Consider the following 25,774-nt stretch of genomic DNA (forward strand, 5'->3'; position numbering starts at 1 on the left):
ATTTGAGTCATTATTTATTATTAGTCTGTCTATATTTTCAGAGTTCAAAATACTCTGTTCCACCTTGTGATGTCATGAAGCTGTAGTTCTCAAGTTAACAACTACATTTGAGCTTTTGTTGAGGAAAGATTGGCAATTCCAGGGCTGAAATTATCCAAATGATTCCACTGAAGGTGTGTGGAGTTAAAAAAAAAAAAAAAAGGTGGAGCCAAGTGTTTTCTGAAGAACAACGCAGGGTTTGTGTGTTAAACATGTGTGAATGAAACAAAACAACTCCAGGTCTGTTTGTGAAGAGGAAACCTGGACCATTTAAACATGCACAAAATCTGCAGAAATGATACTTTGCAGCTGATGTCATCAACATTTCCTGGAGGTGAAATGCTGACTGTCGGTACTGCTCTATCTTAGGTGTGATCAGACTTGAATCTGAGTTTTATTTAACACAATATTTGCATTAGCCAACCGTTTTTCAATGAGTCACTCTCACCTTTTGTTGAAAAACTGGAACATGAACACTCGCACTGATCACAGGCTCCTGAACATGTGATCTTTAAATCCATTTTGTATTTTTTCTTGAGTTTTAGACAAGATTTGCATTGTGTCACCGTGGTAACTGCTGGCCATTCCACCATAGAGATACATGTAGAACACCCCCAGTCTGATGTCACTGCAAACTATCAACATGTTTTTGTTTTTGTTTTTTTTGTTTTTTATTCAATATAGTATAATGTGTTAGTTGTTAGAGATGGTGTTTTTGAACCAGGGTGTCCTATACTCCTTCCACTTCTGCTCCCCGCTCCAGTGAACCCCCCCTCCTCCCCGCCGCACAGTGACAGGGACCGTGACAGGGGCAGTGACAGGGACAACACCCAAACAAACTACGACTGATCACTGAAGCCGCACCTGACGCTCCGATGGCTCCTGGTGCTGCCGTACACGCCCCGGGACGAGCAGGGACCACGCCGCCTGCCAATCACGGCTCAGTGCAGCCACGCTCCAGCGGCCCCAGCACGCCGACTTAACCCACGACCACAGCCCCGCCACCCCACTAACACTGTACACACCAGAGAGGAGGGTCAGGAGACGGGCTAAGAGGGGCGGGTGTCAGGGGGCGACACTGCTCTGGTGCATGCTGGGACATATGTGAGACAGGGTGGACACGGGTGAGTGATTGGATGATGTCATAATTCTGAAGCACACAACCAGGAAGAGCAAAGGTGCAGGAAGAGAACGATGCTGTGACAAACACTGGTACAAAAGCCAACGGTTCAAGAAGAAAACACATGAATTCAACATGGATGCCATTTAAAAAATAAATAAATAAATATATATATATATATATATATATATATATATATATATATATATATATATAGTCAACTAAATAATAATTAAATAAAAAATGACTTAATTGTAAAGAGTTTTACTGTCAGAGAAAAAAGAAGTAATAATAGTAATAATACATTTTATTTCAATACCGTTTTTCAGGACACTCAAAGACGCTTTATCCATCCATTTTTTTCCTCTTATCCAAGGCCGGGGTCACGGGGGCATCAGTCTAAGCAGGGACTCCCAGTCTTCCTTCAGACACTTCCTCCACTTCCTCCAGGGGGACTCCAAGGTGTTCCCAGACCAGCCCCTCCTGCGTGCACTGGGTCTTCCTCGGGGCCTCCTCCCGAAGGCTCCTCTCAACATGGAGGAGCAGCAGCTCTACTCTGAGCTCCTCCCGTGTGACTGAGCTCCTAGCCCTATCTCTAAGGGAGTGCTTGGCCACCCTGCGTAGGAAACTGATTCCAGCTGCTAGTATCCACGATCTCGTCCTTTCGGTGATTACCCAGAGCTCATGATGATAAGTGAGGGGAGGAACATAGAACTTCGCCTTTCGACTCAGCTCCCTCTACACCACAACGGTCCGATACAGCGATCGCATTACTGTAGACACTGCACTGATCCACCTGTCAATCCTCCCTTCACTCGAGAACAAGACCTCGAGATACTTGAACTCCTCTACTTGAGGCAAAGACGATTTATGGAATACAAATTAAAACAGTCAAAACAGCAATAATACAGTAAAGATAAAAACAGTGAGTCATGTTGACAAAAGTTAAATTTTAAAAGCTTTTCTAAACAGATGGGTCTTGAGAGTTTTCTAAACGGTGGTAACATGGTGAGTTCCAGAGGGTGGGGGCGGTGATGAAGATACCTCTGACTCTCCAGGTTCGGAGATCGGTCGTACAGGGGAGGGACAGGAGGTTGGCGCTGATGGAGCAGAGGGAGAGGGATGGAGCGTAGGGGTGCAGCAGGTCTGAGAGGGAGGACGGGGCCTGGTTGTGGGGGGCTTTGAGAGTGATGAGGAGGACTTTGACGTGGACATGCTGACGTATGGGGAGTCAGTGGAGGTTCTAGAGGACAGGGCTGACAGGAGGTGGGCAGCAGAGTTTTGAATGTTTTGAAGTTTATAGAGTTTGGGAGGGTGCACCATAGAGAACGCTATTGCAGTAATCTGAGTAAGAAGTGCACTGTTAGCATGCTAGTTGTTGTTAGCATTATTGTGAAAGTTGTGAAGGCACTTATAAATTCATTGCGCTGAATAATTAAGATGCTGTGAAGTGATGTAAAAGAGCACAAATTGCACAACTCACAGGCCTTTCTGAGCAGACTCAACTCATCCTTGTATAGCAGATAATACTCCCTACAACTGTACAACAACTCATCCTTTATGGAACAGATAATACTCCCTACAACTGCACAACAACTCACCTTTATGGAACAGATAATACTCCCTACAACTGCACAACAACTCACCTTTATGGAACAGATAATACTCCCTACAACTGTACAACAACTCACCCTTATGTAACATTATTATATTATTACTTGTACATATACATGTATGTAATTACACCTTATTTAACCACAGTTTTTTGCTTATTTAGATTTGATTCCAATGGTGTTAAAAACAAACTTTCCTCACTGTAAAATCCGTTATTGAAGTTCAAACTGTTGACTTTATGCACAGTGATGTTTTAGAAAAGCCCTGTGAGGCCCGAGCGTCACATCAGAGCCGAGCGTGACAGTTACAGTAAAACGCCTCAGTCTTTTTCACAGGTTTAGCTCCTCTGTTTCTCTCTCCGCCTGAAGGATCTGCCTCCATCCTGTTTACCTGCAGCAGCTCCCGCTCACATCTGCAGGTGAAAGAGCAAAGCACACAACAACCACAACTATGGGCAATTTAACATCAGCTCCACTTCAGAGGGAATGTAGTGCTGGCATATGCAAGGGCTGTAGTTGGACTAAAGACATGTCCTGCTGAAAGATTAGTCGACTAAAAACAGGGTGTGGCAAAAGCTCTCAAAAAGAGTACGTATCTCTGTGTGTCTGACCCAAACTGCACTCACAAGACTACACCTGCAGGGGGAGTTCATGCAAAAAACACTGTTTAAGCACAACATTCATTGTCCCATATAAAAGCTTAAACTCTAAATAAAAGTATTAATACTAGTACTAGTACTAGTATTAATATTAGTACTAGACTACTACAAATTTTGATTGATTGAACCTTCATAAGTGACTTAACAGAGTAAATCATCTATCCGGGGCAGAACTACATGTGTATCTATGGCAGGAATGTTCAGTAGTTGTCACACAGCAAAAATTGAAGGGTTAAAATTTCAGGGTAAAATATTTCAGAGTTGTTTTTAAATCAAAAGTGTTATTTTAACTATTTGAAAGTTAAATAGGGGTTCAACTTGGGGTTATTTGCTTATGGTTGAAGTGAATTCAACTTCTCTTAGTGTTAATTTGTCTCCTCCCATCCACCACTTCAAACACCCACGAGAGAAAACCAGTTTGAACCAGTTTTGTTCATAATTTCATCTTAAATGAACTCAAATAAATTGTAAAAATAAAACACCTATGTGTGTTGTTTAGCTAAATCAGGATAACTCTACAAAGTGTTATCCATTTACTCTCAAAACGTGAATATAACTCTTGATTTTGGGGCTGAACAGGAATTTTGGTCCAGTGTTACTTTATTCATATTTTGTGGAAGTTGTGCGTAATGAAAAAGAGCCGACAACTTCTCACATTTCACACACAGAAAGTCGTGTGTCACTTCAATAACTAACTAGAAAACTCTAGAAGAAACAGCTAATAACGGTAAACAGAACCGCTCCCTCAAACATCATCGGGTCTTAAAGGGGCAGTGACTATACTGTAAACAGAGCACAAACCAGAAAACTGTGAACACTGAACATAAAGTGCTTAATCAATACCTGAGTGGAACGATACATAGGAACAACAATACATAGGTAAGCGTGTAACTAATGCGTCTCCAATTAGCGGTGAATTATGTATGTAAACATGGCACTACAATTTCCAAACATGTTAAATTAACTCTAGACCAGTTTGGATGGAAATGTTAAAACAGAGTTCATGAGAGTCTAAGGCTGCGTTCACACTGCAGCCTGAAGTGGCCCCAATCTGATTTTTTGGCCCCTATGTGACCTGTATCTGATCTTTTAATGACAGTCTGAAAGACACAGATCCGATTTTTTCAAATGCGACCCAGGAGACTTCGATATGTGCTCCTGAAACAGATACATATCTGATCTTTTGACATGCGACTTCAGTCTGAATCGCCAAAGTGCATTCATCCACCTACATGTTATCAACAAGACACAAACGTCACTATTCTGCTCTGAAGTAGGCGAAAATTGTTAATGAACTCCATGTCACTGAAGTGAAGCACATCACCACTCACCACTCTTGGCTCCGTCTCCACATCCACACATTCCTTTCAACGGATTGTCTCACAAAACACCACGGCCAAAAACCTCCTTCTCAATCTCCTCCTTAAAACAAGTAAGTTGTTCATGTTCTGGCTCCGGTACAAGAGGAACTTTAAAATCTCCAGGTGCTCAATGCTGCGTCCATGTTTCGACAACTTCTGTAAACACAGAGCACGCTCGCTGCGGGTGACGTCATCGTGTCTCCAGTGCGCATGCGAGACACTTTCAGGCCGTTTAACGTTCACACTGGGGATCAAATACAAGTCACATTTAATTGGAAATGTGAACGACCTCGCAAAAACATCAGATTTCACAAAAAAATTGGAATTGAGCGTTAAGCCCTGCAGTCTGAACGTAGCCAAATTTAACACTCCTCTTTTTGCTGCGCATGGTGACTCAAAAAACAAAAAAACACAAAATGGATTTAACAGCACGTTTTCAGGAGCCTGTGACACAAGTGTTCATGGCCTTTAGGTTTTTGATTTTCAACTAAAATATGAGTGAGTCACTGAAAAACTGTTGGTTAATGCTTGTAGCTTGTGACTGTAATATTATCTGAGAGGAACTTGTTTACCTACGCAAATCAGATCAGACTGTGAGAAAACAAAGCTCAGATTCAAGTCTAACTCGAGTAACAGAGCGTCAGACAGAGCAGTGCCTCAGGAAATGTTGATGACGTCAGCTGCAAAGTATCAGTTACCTGTTCCGGTATCTCCTGCTGCTCCATCTAAGGCCCATGTAGTTCTTGGTATAGTTTCCAGTATCCATAACTCTGAAGGACATAAGCAAAAGACAAATGCATGAAGTTAAGTAGCTGTGGAAGTCGTCATTAGACACATGAAAAGCCTGTAGTAGAAAAACTAATCACATTTGAATAACATTGTCAGAAACAGTGTGTCAGATTTGTCCTTCACATCTCTGGGCTGTCTCCTGCGCGCCTCCCGCTCGCTCGTCTAATGTTATGCTATATTTACACACGTTTGTTATGTAGCTGCGCATCCAGACAACCTTGAAAAACACCACGATCAAGGCTCATAACTGCGCGCTGGCAATTGCACTTTGAAGACAAAACAAGATTAATTAACGCAATAGAATAGAAATGCAGGCTCGTACGGCAGCGTGAGGGTGGAGGGGAGGAGGAGACGGAACTGCAGATATATGTTTCTCCATCTGTATTCACTGTCAGGGTGTCTGTGATCGTCGTGAACCGAGAAGTGCGTAAACAGAAAGCTAGGCGACGCGGATCAGGCAGGTTAGGTCAACTCCGCGCAGGGAATAGTGTAACATTACGGCGCTAAAGCTACAAGAAACACTCGGCGCCATCTGCTACCAGGGCCCTGTGAAGTTGAAGTGCGCGAGGGGCTGCACAGATAACCCCAACAGCCACAGGAGGGAGAGGAGAAGACAGCGGAGTGGAGAGGAAGGCAGGTGAACGTGTGCAGTTTTGTTTTGCGTTTCAAGTGGTTAAAATATGCTTTAGCCCTCTAGCTGCGCGCTGCTGCAGATTTAGCAACAAAAACTCCAGGTGTGAATGGAAATGCGCCGCAACCAAAACATGAGCAAGGATTACAGGAATAGACTGTGGTGTGGAGCTGGAGATGTGACTTATTTTATACATAATGTTAACGTTGTCATTCAGATTTTCAAGATACAATTTGCATGAATTCATATATATGTATACCAAAACTGCACAATTAATCATGAAGTTGAAAAATTTGAATGACCAGAATAACAAATTGCAAAGGCTAAATATACTAATTAAATCTCCTGTCTTATTCTGCATAAAAACTGCTAACCCTGCAGTTTAGAAATAGTTCTGAAATGTGATTCTTGTATTACTGCAGTTTGTCACTTCACATTTCAGGCCTTTTGTCAGTTCTTTAAAATGGTGCCTTTGAACAGAATCCTTTTATTAAAACTACAAGGATGCACCGATCTGATACTCGGATCAGATATCGGTGCAAATACCGAAAAATTTGCTGGATCGGACATCAGCTTCTGAATATCGGTTCAGCTGATTTCCTAGTTGAACATATGATTTTGATAAAAGATGATGATGTTAAGGTGCTGAGAGAACTGAGTGTGAATGATATAATCTTTCCAAAATTAGCCTCTATATTCCCACATTTCCTTGATCATCAGTTTGCATCAGATTTTATCCACATTTCTCCCAGTTTGGTCGTCAGTTACAGCCAAAGGATTCTCCAGCAGTAGAGACTACAGATGTGATGTACAGGTCATGATGCAAAGAATCCCAGGTTAAACTGACTCTGAATCATGACTTTAAATGTGGTATAAAAATAAAAATGACTTGACTTACAGTTTCATTTTGAGAAAGATCTTAAGTGGTTATTTCTAAGAAAAATCTTAAAAATAACTAAAATGTTAGAAATGTGGGAACATAGTGTTGAGGGAACACAGGGCTAACCCCATATAAAGACATTCTCTTTGTATGTTTCATTTTATGGACAACAGGTGAAAATGAGCTGTAGAGCTACACCTTGGCACAAATCATCTCTCCTGTTGAGGTTCATGTAGATTGTGCACTGTCCCTGTCTCATTAAAACAAAACTAAAACTAAAAATGTGTTTTATTGTCTGATAATGCTGTGCATGTGTATGTAGTGAGAGTATATGTATGACCTGTATATTTAATACTAATGTACGTTTATACACTGTGTTTTAGAACATTGTTTCCCAAAGACTGGGTCTCAACCCTCAGCTGGGTCACAAGAGATTTTTTTTTGGGGGGGTCTTTTCACGATCTGCATGTAGATGTACAGTTTACACTTCTGACACATGAGACAGTGAGTGACTATTTTGTTCCAGTATTGCTTGTTCAATTGAATGTTGTACATTTAATGTCCAAACAGGCAACATTTGGACCATTTTTTTGCTGCTTCAATGATTTTCATTGTTTAAAACTTGAGTAATACTAATTGTTCAGAGACACGATCACTCAGTCAACAATAAAATATCCCCATTAATGTTCAATAATGCGACTTGGGCCACAAAGGTTTGTGACTTTTAAAATATGAATCCCCAGAAAAAAAAAGTTTGTGAAGCACAGTTTTCTGGTGTATGAGTGAGAGCTGCATGTAGACACTGTTATTGTATCTTGTGTCATGTTTTATGAATGGTGCAGGTGATGTGGCCTTGGTGCTGCAGGAGACTGAGGATGGAAATGAGCTTTGGATACAATCCTGCATATTTACAGGTTACATGTTTTTCTTTTGCATTATCTTGTCTTTAATATACATTGTCCCTTTAATAAATACATACAAATACAAACACAAATTCAACACAAAGTCATAAAACACACAGCTCTGTTCTGTTACTTGATATAAATAACAGCTACATAACATTTGGATCAGTTTTAATTTATTTTATGAAATGTGTTTATTTCTTGTCCAGTCATTTGCATTTGCAATCATTGTACTTTTAAAAGAACAGAGCTCCGTCAAACTTTTAGACCCTCAGTAATCTTCTACACATCATTCATTCATTTACCCTTCAGAGCCGAGTGTGACAGTTACAGTAAAACGCCTCAGTCTTTTTCATAGGTTTAGCTCCTCTGTTTCTCTCTCCGCCTGAAGGATCTGCCTCCATCCTGTTTACCTGCAGCAGCTCCCGCTCACATCTGCAGGTGAAAGAGACAAACAGATCTCGACGGTCTCACCTCATGCTAATCTCACTCACTTACACCAACAACACACAGCAGAAGGAACAGGGAGAGGGCTACTGGTTAAAGCTACAGTATGAAACTTTCTGGAGGTGTAACATTGTCTGCATGAATCAATGAAAACAGAAAGTTAAAAATCATACTGTTTTATGTGATGCTGTGGAATATTACAGTCAATGGAACCACATTAGAATTGGAACCAAACACGTCGTCCTCCAGGGAAATAGGCCCCGTCCACACTACTACATATTGGAGTTGTTTTCGTTGTGGATGCAGTGTTCGTTCACACTAATCCGATTGAAAACGGTTCCAGAGATGGAATGAGCTCCCACGAATTCATTTGAGTATGGATCTGATCCAGCACTGTGTGGACGCCTGAAAACACTGATACTGAACACTGTAGGTCTATGCATCGCAAAGTAATTCACCACCAAAACACTAAGAGGCTAGAATATATGTCCATTCATATATACGGTCTGTGTGTACGACCTGCAGACGTATAAACTCTGAAAAGTTTCACATGAACCATCTCCAATGTGATAGAAGAACAGAACAGACTCACCATCAGCAGAACATCCCTCTGTCACAGAAAGAACATCTATATTCCACTGAGTCGCGTCCTTTAGTCCTACAGAAGCTGAACCACATCACTGCACAATAACGAGCTGTTTTTTGAGAGCTTAGGCTACGTTCAGACTGCAGGGCTTAACGCTCAATTCAGATTTTTTTGTGAAATCCGATGTTTTTGTGAGGTCATTCACATTTCCAATTAAATGTGACTTGTATGTGACTCCAGTGTGAACATTAAATGGCCCAAAAGTGTCCCACATGTGCACTGGAGACACGACGACGTCAACTACAGCGAGCGTCTCTGTGTTTACAGAAGTTGTCCAAACATGGACGCAGCATCGAGCACCTGGAGATTTTAAAGTTCCTCTCGTACCGAAGCCAGAACATGAACAACTTACTTGTTTTAAAAAGATTGAGAAGGAGAAGGACGAGGTTTTTGGTCGTGGTGTTTTGTGGGACAGCGGCAGCAACGTCCATTGAAAGGAACATGTGGATGTGGAGACGTAGCCAAGAGTGATGAGTGGTGATGTGCTTCTCTTCAGTGACATGGAGTTCATTAACAATTTTCGCCTACTTCAGAGCAGAATAGTGACGTTTGTGTCTTGTTGATAATGTGTAGGTGGATGAATGCACTTTGGCCGTTCAGACTGAAGTCACATGTCAAAAGATCAGATATGTATCAGTTTCAGGAGCACATATCCAAGTGTCCTGGGTCACATTTGAAAAAATCAGATCTGTGTCGTTCAGACTGTCATTAAAAGATCAGATACAGGAACATAGGGGCCAAAAAATCGGATTTGAGTCACTTCAGGCTGCAGTCTGAAGTCTTAGTTTTAGTCTTAGTTTATGCAAATGAGCCATGTGGTTTTAAGTTTAGTTTCTGTAAAATGTAAACAAATATGCTCAGAGCTGTGTGGACAGGGAAGACTTTGATTGCGGACACAGAAACGATGTGTGTGGACGCAGATCGTTTCCGATTCGATGATACGGTGATACGCAGATTAGTTTCAGTGTAAACGTAGTCTAAGAGTCAGGTTTGTGGAGATGTAAGCCTGCTCACAGGAAGTTTTTCAGTGCAAGGAACACAACCAAAACGGATAAAAAAAAATACATGTTTTATTTTTTTGTATATTTTATCAGATATTTCCCCATGTATCTGAGTAAAATCTGTTTTCCCCCAGTACAGATATATTGTATAATCAGTTCTTGAGTTCAAAATAAGTCTGCTGTGTACTCTACTGCCCGCATCTAATCAGAAAGTGTGTGTTTGCATACTAGTTTAACTTTAAAAATTCAGCAAAACTCCACTCTGGTCTCTGAAAGTTATGAAAATCACTTATAAACTCATTGCTGTGAATAATTAGGAAGCGCTGAATGCATAAGGTGAGGAATCATTTTGGACCACTACAAACCATTTTAAATGAACTGTTTTTCACGTTTTAAGACAGTAAAACCCAGCTACAGCGCATTTAAAAGCAGGAATCCAATTTTAGAACAATGGAAGTGTATTTATTAACAGTTTTTTTCCCGCGCGCAGACACAGAGGCAAACTACAGGATCTTGGGTGCACCCTCCCTGCATTACCGTCTCATCCACCCTTCTAATTATTCCCTCAGAAAGCTGAAATTTGAAGTTACAAAAGACCGTCCCCATCTGTCATCTGCACGCCATTGATGTTATCGGAAAGGAGATTGTGGGCGTACAGTACTAGACCCAATATAACTGCATTATTCACACGCTCGGAATTGACAGACTTTTCTGCACGACATTTCTTTTAATCTTGTTTGGAAGAAAAAAAGGCAGGGGGGAATCCTAGCACTCCAGGCATCTCCCTCTCTCTTCTCTCTCTTGTTGTCTCTTCTTTCTGTATTTGCAGTGAGGTTAACAAAAAGCGATTGAAGTGAAGAAGCTGAGAAAAAGAAAGAGGAAAAAACACAACCCTGCCTAACTTGTTGATTATTAACAATGGGATTCGGGGAGACAGTGGTTGTTTGAATTGTCAGTTTCGAATCGGGCCCGAAAGCGTGTATAAAAGTGACGTTAGCTGATCAAATCCAGATGCGATGACTGGCCATGCATGTCTATATAGCAGTTTTGTTGATAGTTTCCCATAATATTTCCAATTAAAGTGAATATTGTAGGACATATGTGTCAATTCTACAGGCAACAAATGGGAGAAGAGGAAATATGGCGAGCGGGAGCTGACAATATTTTCATCTCCATATAAAATAATGGAAGAGTTGATATGAGATCTGACACAAACACACTTCTCGTTTGCTATATAGTTATAATCTGTGACACCAGAGGGTCTTTGTTATAATTTGGACATTTTAAATCGCAATATTCACCTAAAATTACTTATAAATAAAAGAAACAAGCTGCGGTGTCATAGAAGCTGTAGGTATATGCACATTACTGGTGCAAGACGACTACAGTGAACATAAAAAGTGAGACAAACTTACTTCTGCACAATTATTCCAAACTGCAGTTTCAGTGGATCTTCGGCAGGTCATGGTTCTTTCTGTGGGTCACTCCCAAATAAACCTTCTGCCCACTGACTGGTTGGCCAATCCTAAAGTGAGCCACAGGAGATGTCCACACAACACAATACACAAAACAATACACAACACAATGTACAACACAATGTAGAACACAATATTCAACACAATATACGGCACAATGTACAACACAATGTACAGCACAATGTACAACACGATATAGAACACAATATAAACTGTACATCAGGGGTCTCCAACTTTTTTCCCCCAGTGAGCTTCCTTTACAAAAGAAAAATGCCACAGAGCTGCTCATTTTAGCTAGTCTGATTCATCAGTCAGTTTCACTTTGTAGAAACCGTCTGACCTCGCAACATTAGGATTCGTTCGCTCTATGATAGGCAGGTACATTTTATCATTAACTAACGGAGCTAACTGGTATATTGAGCTTTTTCCAAATCCCCATATGAAGAAGGACAATAACATCTTTCCCGTTGATAAAATTCACCAAACATTCTCTTTGTTCCGGCTTTAAATCCTCGATCTCTGGAATCACTGACAACACTGAATATATGGCTCTTCGCTGATTGGTTGGTGCCTGAATTTGCACTTCTGGGGTTTTTGCGATCTGTCTATTGTATTCTGATTCCTGATCTAGTCGCTGGAGAGAAATTAAATTGAGCAGAGGCACTAGGTGGCACCAGCCTGACTACATTTTAGCAGCTGCAAGAAACTGAGGTGATTATAAGAAAGAGGGCGAGCCTTTGGGTAAAGTTAGATACCAATAAAACATAAACCATTATCCATTTATTAGTGCACAAAATGCTTCAAAATGATACATGTGCAATAGTTAGAGGCATGTAAGTAACCAGATTTTTGTTATTAAGCACAATAATTCAGAAATCCCTTGGCAAGCTACTTTGAAGGAGATGGAGAGCTGCTGGTAAGTGCTGAGCTGCAGGTTAGAGACTCCTGCACATCACATAAAATAAGCTGTAGCAGTGGTCCTATGCCACTGGCCACCTGCCCACAGTTTTAAAGTTGTTCTGACGCGCTTGTAATATAAATCCACAGATAAATTCTTAGTCTTTTATTGGCTTACCAATGCCATCCACATATTCCACAACACAAACAATGCAGTCAAAAACGCTTTGCCCTCAATCAGCAGCACCTGTGGAGGACAAAGCCACAGGCAAGCAACAAATAAAAGTCAAAATGACTCCTACATAAACCATTATCCAAGTTATCCAAGTCCATCAATCATATCTTTTCATTGGGCAAGTAAATGATATCTGAAATAAATCTATCATTATAAAAAGTGTTTTATTTCATGTTCTTGGTTCAGGCCACTAGGGGGAAGAGAACTGTGGTGCCCAATGGAAGCTGATATTGCTGTAAATGTCATAACAATGCTGCCAAATTCTAAAAAAGCTAAAATTGTAGAAGGAAGTGGGTGCGTCACAGTGGGCGTGTGCAGGTGGCAGTGAAAATGGGGGCAGATGGCACAACGACACCTTGAAGACAGAAGAATAAAGATGACTCAACCATGCATAAATCACTCTAAATACAACTTTGAGAGAGCACATGAGAGAAAAAGAAAACAACCCCCCCCCAAAAAAAAACACAAAAAAAAACACAAAAAACCCCACAATAACATGGTTAAAAGTTCTGAAAAGTCCATTTTGTAGAATAGACTTGCTTTAAAGGCACATTGTGTAACTTCTCTGGTGCTATTGCTGTGCCTGGAATGTTCCACAATATGGCTTTAATCCAATGTACTGTATCTTGCATTTATTCAACAACAGAAGGTGTTCATATTGTCAAATAAAAGTACCTTGAAAAATGTGGATTTCTACTGTGAACTAAATAATAAATAATATAGATAGTTTAATGGCATACTGTGGAACATTTCAAAGCACTTAAAATCTCCATGGAAACAGCCCTCCACCAGAAAAGTGACACAGTGCACATTTCATCTGTACTATTCATTTGCCTCATTTTGTTGGCAGCCACTTTGCCAGGAATATTTATGAGTTTTTAAACACATTTATTCCACTGCACTGACAGGACAGATACAGCTTGATTTTTATTTTGAGACGAAAAGTAAAAAAAAAAAAAGATGTATGTGAAATCCTGTTTTTGGGTCATTAAGCAGAAAATGAAATTAGTCCAGTTCCTCAATCACTCAGGTATTTGTTGTTCACATTTGTCATAAAGGGAGAAACATTTAGAGAAACAAGATGCAAAAATACAACATGTACTGATAGATAGAAGTCTCTTTTCTGAGCTGGAGGTTGTGGGTTAGATTCCTGATCTGAGTGAAGTGTGCATGTTCTCCCTGTGTTACTGTGGCAGAGTGGTTAGCCTGTCTCCAGCTATATCAGGAGTCAGCAACCTTAAATACTCCAAGAACAATTTGGAGCGTCTCCCACAGAAAAGAAAACACCTGGAGCCACTAAACCCTTTTGACTCTAAAATGAGGAGAACACTGCAGCTCATTTACTTTACCTGTGTGTTCTGTATAAAGACTATAGTGTGTTGCATTTATGAAATCAATGAAATGCAACAGAGAACACAGAATTGTATTTCTGCATGTAACACAAACATTTTGAACTCTGAAAAAAAAGATACCTGGTTGATGCTTATTTTCAAATGAAAATAATGTGTATTTGAGCCCTCACTGTAGGAAATATAAAATCCAAACTTAACTTATCCACCAACAGTGAACCAAAAATGCCGTCTGCTTCTGTGTTCCGTCATCATTTTATCACATGTAAATCAGTCTGATCAGCTGTAAAAGCAGATGAATCTGCCCACGAAGCATTAAACATTCTATTTTTCTTTTCTTGGCTTTATCCATCATTTTCCTAGAGGTTGAAAAGCTCTATAAATCATGCTGCTGGTGTAGGCGCCAGTCAGTCCGGGCTGCTGTTTTGAGCAACAAAAATATTAAAAACATAAAATTTTAACGTTATAAGATCACCATTATCTACAAATTTAGAATTACATTTAAAAACAAAAAAACATCGTAATTTAGTACTCATTATTTATTTTCCACAGTCACAGGGAGCCACAACAGAAGGACGAAAGAGCCACTGGTTGTCGACCCCTGAGCGACATGAATCTGAAACAAAACCTATAAGGGCTATTATATTATTAGCCTGGTGCAGGGTTCATCAGTGCTTGTTTCCATGGAGATTGTATTCAGTTGCTTGGAATATTCCACAGTGTAACAAACAGGCTGGTGGTTTGTTACTTTCACCCTTCACTAGGACACTTTAAAACACTGCACTTTGACAGCACACAGCACGTTCAACATATTTGCACATGACAAAAAGAAATTGCACACAATACACGCATCAAGAATCTCGGACTTCTGGTCATCGCGCAGTGCATACAGGGAAGGATTTTCTGAAAAAGTGAGCATCAAACCTCCATGTTTGTTTTCCCAGTGGGATGTGTTTATTGTCAAAGTCGATCTTTTCAAGTCTTTTGAAGCATATCACTTTTGTTTCTGGTTCTGATATTGTCATATTTTAGTTTTGGGATTCAGACATCATTAATTGTGTGGTTGTTGGATCCGAACAGCGGAAAACGGCTTGAGAAATTTGTTTGCGAACTCCATAATTGCAAAAGGGAATCAGATGTGTGTGACTGCAAACCTCTGTTCAAACTGTTGCCCTTCCCAGCGGAAATGAAAAATAGTGAAAGGCGAAAGCGATGGGTAGTATTGATCCACGGGAAAGACGAAAAAGGAAACCTTTGACTGCCTAAATCATCCCGAGTTTGCAGTGAACATTTTGTATGTGGAGCGCCATCAAAGCAGGATCCCTTTTGTTAATCGAGAGGTGCAGAAGACAGACAGAGCTCACACTTTCTTGTTCTTGTGGTTTTACAACAACATCACATCTTGGTCTCTTTGCAGTGGAAGGTGTTTCTTGGTGAACAGTTAGTGCCTCTCGCTTTGGCGTTGACTTTTTAAATTCGTAACAAAGACTGAGTGAGGGATCGTGGTTTTGCTTTGTTGTCACTCCACATACAAAATGTTCGCTGTAAACTCAGGATGATTTAGGCAGTTAAAGATTACCTTTTTTGTCTTTCCTGTGGATCAATCCTGCCCATCACCTTCACCTTTCACTATTTTTCAAATTCCGTTGAGAAGAGAAACAGTTTGAACAGAGGTTTGAGTCACACACATCCGATTTCCTTCTGCATTTATGGAGTTCGCAAACAAATTTCTCGAGCCGTTTTTCGCTGTTAGGATCCAACAACCACACAATTAATGATGTCCAAATACCAAAACTAAAATATGACAATATCAGAACCAGAAACAAAAGTGATATGCTTCAAAAGACTTGAAAAGATCGACTTTGACAATAAACACATCCCACTGGGAAAACAAACATGGAGGTTTGATGCTCACTTTTTCAGAAAATAGTTCTCAGTATGGATTGCACAATGATCGGAAGTCTGAGATTCTTGATGCGTGTATTGGTTTTAAAAATTATTTATTGTCTTTCCTTTTTACAATTTTTTAATCCTGAGGTACAGTGGTACTTTAATTGGAAGCTGCTGGTTCCTGGAGGGAAAGGAGACCATTAACCAATTACATTTTAAATTGAATTGTGCAATATATGGTGCAATATCTGTTTTTCAAATGTTTTAAGTGTTGATGTGTTTAGTAGTGTATTTTATTGTGTTTTAATGAATGGTGAGGATCTGCTTTTACTTACCTCCTTTTTATCTTCTGTCCAGGTCCTAAAAGAATCCCCCGGAAACAAGCTCCCTCTTTTAAGCTTCCGGGGTTTTAGGTTGGGTGTTTTATTGGTTTATGGGTTTTAAAATTTAATTGGTGTATGGTTTTAGTTTTTTTAATTTTTTTTTTTATGTATATAGTTGGTGATTTTCGTTCCTACTTTCACCTATGGTCATGAGCTCTGGGTAGTGACCGAAAGGACAAGATCGCGGATATAAGCGCTCGAAATGAGTTTCCTCCGCAGGGTGGCTGGGCGCTCCCTTAGTGATAGGGTGAGGAGCTCAGTCACATGGGAGGAGCTCAGAGTAGAGCCACTGCTCCTCCACTTCAAGAGTAGCCAGTTGAGGTGGCTTGGGCATCTGTTCCGGATGCATCCGGGCATGTCCCACCGGGAGCAGGCCCCGGGGAAGACCCAGGACACACTGGAGGGACTATGTATCTGGGCTGGCCTGGGAACGCCTCGGGGTTCCCCCGGAGGAGCTGGAGGATGTGTCTGGGGTGAAGGAAGTCTGGGAGTCCCTGCTTAAACTGCTGCCCCCGCGACCCGGCCCCGGATAATCGAAAGAAAATGGATTAATGGATGGATGGGTTTTAGGTTTTTTTTTTTATGTATATAGTTGGTGATTTTAATAGTTATCTGGTTTTGGGTTATTTTATGGAGATTTAGGTTAAGATTTTAAGTTAATGATCATTTTACCATCCATATTTTAGCTACAGTAGTTTTATCCAATCAGTAAGAGCAGCATAAAAGGCGCCTCAAGACATCAGTCTGTGTTCTGCTGCTGGAGAGGAAACTGCTGCCTGCCTCCATTTTTCACCCTGCACTTTTTTTTGCACTTGCACTTTTTTTTTTTTTTTTTTTTTTTTGTAACAATTGGAAAACAAAAACTAAACCGTGGACCACTGCTTCCTGTCTGTGTCTGGATTTTTTAACCTTACTCACCGAACCCCAACCCGCTTTACGGTCAACCTACGTCACTCTCAGTATACCATAAACCTGTATGTTGCATTGATTAAATTACAGAGGCTTTATTGGCCAAGAAAATGACATTGAAAATGTGGAAGGTGTGGCCATCAGGAGGAGGCAGAGTGTAACAAACAGGACGAGTTGTCACCTGTAAGTAACACTCAGCACCTTCACTAAAACACTTTAAAACACTGCACATCTCATCGCACACAGCACTTTAAACATATTTGCACACAGTGTTGGGGAGTAACAGATTACATGTACCAGCATTACGTAATCAGAGTACAAATTATGAGTAACTGTATTCAGTTACAGTTACTGTTACAATGAGTGGTGATTCGATTACAGTTACTTTGTTGAAATAAATGGATTACACAGAGGTATTTTCCTGTTTTCACATTTCACTTTTTTTTTTTCGGTAATTCCACTCATTCCCGGAAACTAAACCATGTCTAAACCAGGTCTAAAACCAGGTCTAAACCAGGTCTAAAACCAGGTCTAAACCAGGTCTAAACCAGGTCTAAAACAGGTCTAAAACCAGGTCTAAACCAGGTCTAAAACCAGGTCTAAACCAGGTCTAAAACAGGTCTAAAACAGGTCTAAAACCAGGTCTAAAACCAGGTCTAAACCAGGTCTAAAACCAGGTCTAAACCAGGTCTAAAGCAGAACTAAAACCAGGTCTAAACTGGGACTAAACTAGGACTAAACCAGGACTAAACCAGGACTATAACCAGGACTATAGCCAGGACTAAACCAGGTCTAAACCAGGACTAAAACAGGTCTAAAACCAGGTCTAAACTGGGACTAAACTAGGACTAAACTAGGACTAAACCAGGACTATAACCAGGACTATAGTCAGGACTAAACCAGGTCTAAACCAGGATTTAACAGGGCTAAATCATGCTGTGCGGACGTGTCTCCTCGTCTTCTATCAATAATATTTTTAATTTGGTTCAGTAAAGTCTGGGCTTTTCATTTTCTTTTATCAGACAAAACATCTTATGTTACAATATCCTCGTCTTTGCTTCTCTACAGCAAATCAAGTAATCCAAAGAATTCAGATTACATTACTCACTTTAAGTAATTTAATGGATTATGTCACAAACTACATTTTGGGCTATGTATCTGTAATCTGTAGGGGATACATTTTAAAAGTAACCTTCCCAACACTGCTTGCACATATTAAAATAGACATTGCACATAATTGGTTTTAAAACTGTAATTACTGTCTTTCCTTTAACTGCTTTTAATCCTGAGGCACAGTGGCACTTTCACTGACAGCTGCTGGGCCCTGGAGGAAAACGAGACATGATTAATTAACCAATTGCCATTTAAATAGAGTAGAGCAATAGATACGGTGCAATATATCTGTTTCAGAATGTTTTAAATGTTGATTTAGGCTTTAGTGTATTTTATGGTGTTTTAAAGAATGGACTGTTTTTCTACTTACCTCCTTTTCTTCTCTCCAAGTCCTAAAGAGTCCCCCCTGAAACGAGCTCTGCCTTTTCAAGTTTTGGGCTGGACCAAGTTGAATATAGTGTCCAGGGATAGTGGGATAAGTGTTTTATTAGTTTATGGGTTTTAAAGTTTACGTGATATGTGGGTTTAGGGTTTTATGTACTGTATATAGTTGGGGTTTTAATAGTTATTTGGTTTTAGGTTTGTTTTATGAAGTGTTAGGGCAATATTTAAAGCTAATGTTCACTTTTACCATTCCAGTTTTAGCCCAATCAGACAGAGCAGATAAACAGCGCCTCCACACGTCGTTCTGTGTTCGGCTGCTGGAGATGAAACTGCTGCCTGCCTCCATATCACACCCTGCACTTTTGTGAACTATTGAAAAACAAAAAGTAAAACTGTGGAGTACATCTTCACACCTTAGTCTGTGTTTTTAACCTCTCTGACTGAACCTCAACCTGCTCACGGTCAACCTACATCACACAGACTCATGGTCAAGGGGTAAGCATAGCAAAAATAATAGATATTTACAAAAATGTACTGTGCTCAACTTTAAGGAGGCGGTTGCTAGATATGGACCAGACCAGAAGACAGGCAGCAAGAGGAAGAAAACAATGCTACATAACATGAGGATGGGGGAGGAGAAAAAACAACCCCCAGACCATGCTCCTGTCAGGGCATAATATGAGAGCAGTACACAGGGGTAATTCATTCATAGGGATTCAGATTAATAATTTATGTTTTATGTTTAGGTTTTCTACTGATTTGAAATGTTTTAGATTGTACTTGAATTGAAAAATGTTGGGATTTGTGTTATTACATTTATAGCAATGAATAAAATCTTTTCCACATTAAAGAAAACTATCTACATTAAACTGAACATTCAAAAAAAAAAAAAAAAGAAAAAAAAAAAAAAAAAAGTGATATGCTAACGTCTCTATGGAAACAAGGAGAGGTGACAGTGCACCTTTAACATCAGATATGCGACAGAGTAATAGCAAAAACATATCAGTAATTTCAAATACTTGATTTTGTAAGGTAAACGTACAGATCCAAGAAAAAAATATATACTAAAGTAAAACTGTCACATAAAAAAATCTACTAAAATAAAAGTATTAAAGCACCTGCTTAAAAGAGTAAAAAGTAAAAGTATTTGATGCAGATTTTGAGGTCTTATGAGGCTTCAAATGCAGTGATTTGTGCTGAATTTGTTTAACAGAAGTGATTAATATTCTTTTACTAGCTGTTTTTATTTGTATATTTTTGTTTGCTGAAAAAAATCTACTTTAATACTTCTACTTAAGTACCTGTTTAAAAAATGTACTTAAAGAGGAAAAAGTATTCTGTATTTTAGAACAATAAGGGATGAAATGTAGTGATTTTTTGTGATTTAATATTGTTCAAGTGCAGATATTGCAGGTCTTGGGTCTAGACCAGGGAGTGTCAAACTCAAATTCATAGAGGCCAAAATTCAAAAGTGGAATAAAGTTGTGAGCCAAACCAAATACTTATTGAAAAATTCCAACATCTTCATATTTTCTCTTCTTTCGAGATATGTAATGTTCAACCTTTTCTTATTAAAATAAATATTTAATAATAGTTTTGCTTAAACATTGAATCCAGAACAAGCAGAATATAAAATAATAACAACATTTTAAATAAATAATGTCTATAGATGTATATCTGTAGCCGGTGGGCAGCTCTAATACATATTTGATATGATCTCGTGCCCCAAATATAATTAGATTGTGGGCCAAATTTGGTCCCCGGGCCTGAGTTTGACATGTGCAGAGAATAATAGAAATGATCAGGTTCCATATTTGGGAATTTACCTTTCTGGTATGTCTTGGTAAAGTATAGTCAGTGTTGGGGGAGTACAAATTATGAGTAACTGTATTCAGTTACAATTACTGTTTCAGTGAGTGGTAATTGGAATACAGTTACTTGGTTGAAATAAATGGATTACATGGTGGTATTTTCTTGTTTTAACATTTTGGACTAAACCAAGACTAAAACATGACTAAACCAGGACTAAACCAGGAAACCAGGACTAAAGGTCTAAAACCAGGACTAAACCAGGACTAAACCAGGTCTAAACCAGTAAACTAAACCAGGACTAAACCAGGTAAACTAAACAGGTCTAAACCAGGACTAAACCAGGACTAAACCAGGTCTAAACCAGGACTAAACCAGGACTAAAACAGGACTAAAACAGGATTTAACAGGACTAAATCATGTTGTGCGGACCGCGTCTCGTTCTCTTCTATTAATAATATTTTTAATACGGTTCAGTAAAGTCTGGGCTTTTTTTTTTCTTTTATCAGATAAAACATCTTATGTTACGATATCCTAGTCTTTGCTTCTCTACAGCAAATCAAGTAATCCAAAGTATTCAGATTACATTACTCACTTTAAATAATTTTATGGATTATGTTACAAACTATATTTTGGGATATGTAATCTGTAATCTGTAGGGGAATACATTTTAAAAGTCACCTTCCCAACACTGAGTACAGTATAATTAATAGGAAAGACTGTCTTTTGCTCCCATCTGACAGTATGACATCACTACATTAAAGGATCTGAAAACACCAATGAATCATAATAATGAGTCTCCAAAAGTGTGTGAAAAAGCATTAAAGGGTTAAGGTGGAGTTTCCCTGTTGAATCTCGCGGTATTTGACAGCTCCTCTCCGTCTTGACACTGGCCCCGCCTCACTCTGGGGGAATGCGGCCGTGTTTACATTCGTGTCTCTCGGGTCAGCAGCCTCCATCCATCCGGGAGAACGCACCGCGGCACCGACGGAGCTCCAGCGGCGGACACACGGGCTGCTGCTGACGGGAAACACGCTCTCATCTCCGGCCACAGCCTCTGCCTCTCACCGCGCCGCTCCTCCGCTCTCACCGACTCTCCCCCAAAAAGTTTCTACGCAGAGGAGGACAGGCCCGGGGATTATCTGCACGCAGACGCCATAGTTTTTTCACATTTACAGACAGAAAGAGAGAAAAAAAGTCCAAATAAATCCCCGTCCGCAGCGCCGAGAACACGGAGGATAGCTTTAGCCTCGGAGCGCCACTTCCTGGTAAGAGCCGACCCGCGCTAGCTTCTTTTAAACTTCTAAAACTGTACTCAACATGTCATTAATGCCTTGTGAAGTTATTAACAAGCTTATTTTCTTTTCATTCCCACTGTCACTCCCATGAAATACCAATGCGTTTCTATTTGCTCCAACGTTTCTGCTAAAAAAAAACAGTTTTGCTGGGAACTTTAGCGAGTTAGCACGACCTGTTGCTAACTTTCACTGCACTGATTTGGCACTGGCACCTTCTGCATGGCAACTTTTCACCAAGGTTTTAGGTCATTTGGCTTTTTCAAGGCTTCTATCGCGACAGAACATGTTGATAAATGTGTATGAAAAGCGAAATGAATACGCTGTGTCTGAAAAGTGCCCTTCTATAAGCTTTATTCACGTATGATTCATGTTGTTGGCATATGTTTGTAAATGTAATTCTTCTGTTGGCATGCACTGAGGTGTGTTTTTCAAGTGTTTTTGTATTGCAACTGATAATTAAAGGTCCTGTATTATGTAAAAATGACTGTTAAAATGTAGTTTCCTCCGCAAAAACAGAGCTGAAGTTGTGTTTTGTTTCATTCACACTTGTTTGGGGTTGTATTAGGATCATTTTTCACACTGAGATGTTTGTTTTCATACAGTTTGGACTGTTCACCAGCCGTCTTCCTCAGTCAGCTCTGAAAACAAACTCTTTATCTGAATAAATAACCTATTAACATACATTATTGTAAGACCAAATGTACCTCATTGGACACACATGTTTGAGTAGTTTTTACTCTGAGTAGGGTGTGCAGAAATATCAGAATATTAAGTGATATTGTATTGCATAATTTGATGATATAGTGTCAGTATCGTGGGCTGCTATATCGATATATCGGCAAGAGTATTTTTTGGTATATTTCACTTAGGGATGTAACGATACCCTCAGGATTTTCATCAGGTCTCAAACTGTAATGACAAATACTTTTACTTTTCAGGCCTGTTCAGTTCCTAAACATATAGTGGAGTAGAAAGTACAGAGACTTGCTTTCAGATGGAGTGAAGGAAGTATGTGCATGAACTACTAAATTTTGTTAAGTAAAAGTATCACATGAAAAAATCTACTTTTAAGTACCTGTTTAAAAATGTACTTAAAGAGTAAAAAGTAAGTATTTTGCACAGATTGTTAGAACAATAAGCAATGAAATTTGTGATTGTGATTTGGTGATTTTGATAAAGAATTCAGTGCTTCAATTGATTTCTTAATTTTTCTAGATGTTTTTTTTTATGTATTTTGACAGAAACTCAAATTAAATGTGCTAAAAAAAAGTCTAAGCCATTTCAAAGTACTTACTTAATTTGCCGTACTTACTTTTCAGTCCAGATCTAAAATGTAGTGAAGTAGAAAGTACAAGTATACATATTCTCAAATGAAGTGAAGTAAATGTAAAAATTAACCACTTTACAGAGTACTTGGTTAAAGTTAGAGGTGGATGAAGTGATCAGTTTTGTTAAGTAAAAGTACAGATACACTTGCTAGAAGTTACTCAAGTAAAAGTATCAATGAAAAAATCCACTTTAATATTTCTACTTAAGTACCTTTTTAAAAATATATTTAATGAGGAAAAATTAAGTAAGTAAGTATTTTGTACAGATTGAAAATCCAAATCTCACAGTACGATATTATCATGATATTCATTTCATGGTACAATATTTATTGCGATATTTCGATGGTTAATATAATAGTAGACAGGATACTTTTTGCTTTTAAAATACCTTGACAAGACTTGAAGTGTCAATACTATCATAATCCCAAGAATTCAAGTAAAAACATCTCTTCATGTTGTCTGTGCTGAAATGAATCATGGGATATGTAGTTCCCGATGTTTATTAGCTGTTGCTCCTATAAAACAATGCATTTAACCAAAAGAACTTGTAATTCGATATATTGTGACCGCTCTCGATATTATTTTAAGACTTCTGAAGATACGATATCACGATATTTCAGTTATTGGTACATCCCTAATTTTACTAAATTATGTAGTTACAGTGCTACGGTTTTGTTGCTTGTTTAGTGAAAGAAAACTCATTTATGCAACACATTTGACATTTTAACTGTTTTGAGGATTAAACTGGGTGTGTGTGTTTCATATGAACTTTGCACAAGAAGTGGTTTAACAAAGACTTCATATTACAGCCACAGTTTAGCATTTACTTTTATTGAACCGTTTCAAATCGATTGGAAATATATCGTATTGAGTTGAAAGTGCACTGTATCACGGTATGTATGTATCGTAGCCTATGTATCATATCAGCAAGTTCTTAATGATACCCAGTCCTGATCTTGAGTAACATTTAGTATTAGTCTGTCTACATCTCCAAAGCTCAAAATGCTCTGTTCCACCTTGTGATGTCATGAAGCAGCAATTTCAAAGTGAACATCTCCTTTTTCCTTTTTGTTTAGCAGATAATGCCAATTCCAGGTCTGAAATCATCCAAGTGATTCTCGTAGTGGTGTATGGAATTTAAAAACACAGTAGAGCCCTTCCTGCATTATCACATGACCTCACAAGGTGGAACAGTGTTTTTGTTTTGAGAGAAGAACTCAGCCTTAATATATGTGCAGATTTTGTGTGTTAAACCTGTGTGAATGAAACAAAACACAACTCCAAGTCCGTTTTTTGACGAGGAAACAACATTATAATAACATGGGTCAGAAAATCAAGTCATATGGACCTTTTAAGATTAGAAAAGTCAAGATTTTCAGCTCATAATTTTAAATTGTTGCATTGTATTCCAGTGTTTTGTGAAGTTTGTTAAGTAGGATAAGACAATTGAAATAGAATCATGCATAATAGAAGCAGTGGCACTTGTTTGCAAAGAGACTGTATTCAAAAATCTCCTCATTGACTTGACTTGTTGTTACAGTTGTAATTATCAGGCTGTCAAAAGAGTCACCCTGTTTGAACACGCTGTAAAAATGTCCTTATTGTTTCATTGTGACACTTTTAATCTCTTTTGGCAGTGTTTTCTTGAATTGTAAATGAGAGCAAATGGCACATACAGGCTGCAGAAGTGGGTAGATAATACTTTTCCGAGTACGTATCCAGTTGCATACTTTTACTCCTACTTGAGTATTATTTTTAGTGAAGTGACAGTACTTGTTTTCTTCCCACTGTGAGTAAGTCTGCAAGTGACAATAGCTTGAAATGATTAAAATATTTGTGTTTTTTGCAGTGCTCTTTATGATCTGATTTGGTTTGTCTCGTTTTTGTGTTTTTGAAAATATCTCTATATTTTGTGCATTATTTCATGTTTTGCCTCTTAAATTACATAAACTTTACATTATTAATCAGATGTTATGGCCTGACAGTGACCTCTTTAAGTTCTAATGCTGAATGTCTGTGTGAACGGCACAGGCCTGTGTGTGTGTGTGAAGTGTGTGACTGTTACTGGTGTGCAAAAGTATCAAAATATCCACATATTGTATCGTTTAATTTGCTGATACAAGACTGATATCGTGGGCTGCTGTATCAATATATCGTCAAGAGCATTTTTAGGTGTATTTTACTAAATGAATTTGTGTAAGTGCAACAATTGTGTTGATATTTTCACTGTTTTGAATTAAATACATGTTTTTCATATTAAGTGCACATACTTAATAAGCTCAATAAAGATTTTTAGTATCACAGTCATGATTTAGCCTTTGTTTTTCACTGCACCGTATTGAAATATATTGTATTGAATCAAACTGTATCGAAAAGCGCATCGTAACGTGGTCTATGTATCGTCTCTGCAACTTCTTAATGTTACCCGGTCCTGGTGACAGTGTAGCTTTAAAGGTGGATGTAGATGATATTGTTTTTCCTGGCATGTTCTACAGTATGGCATTTAATTTAACTATCTCCATGGAGACAAGCAGGGTACATCACCAGGCCAAGTTACAGGTCAGATCTGTGGAGGAGTGGGCCAACTCACAGTAGAATGCATGAGAGGAAAAAACA

The 25,774-nt window shown here is 39.0% G+C and overlaps 1 protein-coding gene across 1 annotated transcript in view; it reads left to right on the forward strand.

Moving 5' to 3' along the window:
- The first annotated feature begins 21,399 nt into the window (after nucleotides 1-21,399).
- nek7 (NIMA-related kinase 7) overlaps nucleotides 21,400-25,774 on the forward strand; it is a 223,321-nt gene continuing 218,946 nt past the window's right edge. Inside the window, exon 1 of the mRNA XM_020927750.2 lies at nucleotides 21,400-21,800. The gene's annotated coding sequence lies outside the window, so the exon portion shown is untranslated. The remainder of the gene's footprint in view (nucleotides 21,801-25,774) is intronic.

Source organism: Boleophthalmus pectinirostris, unplaced genomic scaffold, assembly GCF_026225935.1.
Source record: "Boleophthalmus pectinirostris isolate CB_2022bp ecotype Guang Dong unplaced genomic scaffold, ASM2622593v1 HiC_scaffold_7, whole genome shotgun sequence".
NCBI lineage: Eukaryota > Metazoa > Chordata > Actinopteri > Gobiiformes > Gobiidae > Boleophthalmus > Boleophthalmus pectinirostris.